The following is a 2,053-nucleotide window of genomic DNA, read 5'->3' as shown; positions in this document are numbered from 1 at the left end:
CTGACCTAATAATTGTTCATCTAGCACTCATTCTGCATCAAGGCTTACTTTTCTCTTAAGTATTTCTTCACAAATTCCTGATGTTGACACTTGCTATGGCTATTTAATTATGACTCATGCACTGAAATAGATCAGTTAGATAAATGATGAATAAGAACATATTCAAATGGACATTCCTTAGGTCTATTATAACTGTCCTTTTGATAAGAGATCTGTGATCAAATAAATTCGATATAAATGAAAAAACTGCACTTTGTGTCATTTGATGATAGAGAGAAAGGACTGAAGTGTCTCTCATATCATATATGTAAAATCTCTTAAGTAAAAGAAAGCTAAACTCTTAAACATCAAGGCGCATTTTTGTGTAATTGTTGGAGCTTCCGTAAGAAACACTACAGTTAAGCGAGCTCATCCCAGAGCAATTCTGGAATGAGTGATATACAGAGAAGTTATACCAATAAGATAAAATCGTGAGGCTCTTAAGCCAAAGCGGACAATATATCGATAGTTAAGAATTTGGACTGTTACAATATCGTTAGAGCATCATCTCCCAAACCTGGTAGTGTCATTTGCTGCAGCTTATAGTGAGGAGAAGCTTATGCTCATCCATGGTAACTTACAGAAATAGCTATGCATCTACCAAATGAATAGCTGTTGCCTACCAGTCATAGAAGGTCATCTTCTACGATGAATTTTGGCAAGCATTCATAAAACAACCATTTAGAACTGTGGAAAGGAAGAAAATGCATTATGAAGCCTATCTTAACCTTATGGTTAGGAATTTTATAAAGAGGTCTTAAATTCGAGGTCTTACATAAATATGGTGTATAAATTAATGATTAAATTTACTCATAATCCAAAAAAAAAAAAGCATTTGCTGTCATTTTATGAAGCCATGGAAATGTAGGATTAAGCAATCAAAATAGCCTATTTCAACAATGTGAAAATTATGAGAATTGCATTGATGTCAATAGTTGCATTTGCTCACCATCTCTCGTGGCTTCCACAGCTTTAAATTATATTTTCTTTATCTTTGAACCACAGAAACCATACCAGAATATAAGATTAGAGTAGATTATGCTCTAGCATTTGACTGGAGTAATGCAGATTAGCAAAATTTATAAATTAATATTAGAGTAGACCATGAAGGAAACTATTGCAACGTGAAGAGCCATAATAATTGAAATTCCACTTCCCCCCTAATCACGGTAGTCAAAAGTCGTCTTTTTACCTGCAAGCAATTGAAATTATTTTTCAATAAATGAGGCGATACATAATAAGATAAAAGTTTGAGAGTAAAAAAATTGTGTTCAATATGATATTGATAAGAAATACTTGAGTTGGAAAGTAACCCTAAGGGAAATACTTGAGTTCGCAAGCAAACCTAACAGTAATTGGAGAGAAAAAGCGAGAAAACTGCTGATTTCACAGAGAAATCAGCACTAGAATGCAGAATTTTCAGGAAATTGAAGAGAAAAATACAATGAAACTTCTTATATTCAATCCACGAACAAGAAAAACAATAAACGAAACAAATTTCTTCAATCGAGAGGAAGAAACAGCTCCTCAAATCTCTAGCCAAGCCTAGAGTCCAAAGGAACAAACCCTATATCTCAAATTTGATTTCAAACTCAAGATGAAATTCTAATTCTAGCATTAGCAACTAATTAAAGCCAAAGAAGGAATACAAAATCCCTAAACAGCTCCTCATTCAAATATTTCCCTCCAAAGAAATTATTAATCAAGGTGTGGGCCCCATAGCAGCAGCCGGCCCCTTCCCTCTCCCTTCCTTGGGCCAGCTATAGAATAAAACCAGTCCACTAGGGACCGGTTCACCAGGGACAGCTGGCCCCTCTTGGGCTGGCCTAACAGATATCCAATCACTTATTTTGAATTTTCAAAATTACTGATGTGCGTCATATAAGGTGTCCATGAATTGTTCAAATATTTTGTGTCAGATAAGAAGACCAAAGGCTTTATTTAGTAGGAGACGAGGAACCATCGCTTGGCTAGTAAGCACTATATGTCTGGCGAGCGAATGCAGGTTAGCTGA

Source organism: Dendrobium catenatum, unplaced genomic scaffold, assembly GCF_001605985.2.
Source record: "Dendrobium catenatum unplaced genomic scaffold, ASM160598v2 fragScaff_scaffold_1056, whole genome shotgun sequence".
Taxonomy (NCBI): Eukaryota; Viridiplantae; Streptophyta; class Magnoliopsida; order Asparagales; family Orchidaceae; genus Dendrobium; species Dendrobium catenatum.
This window is presented reverse-complemented; position numbering follows the sequence as displayed.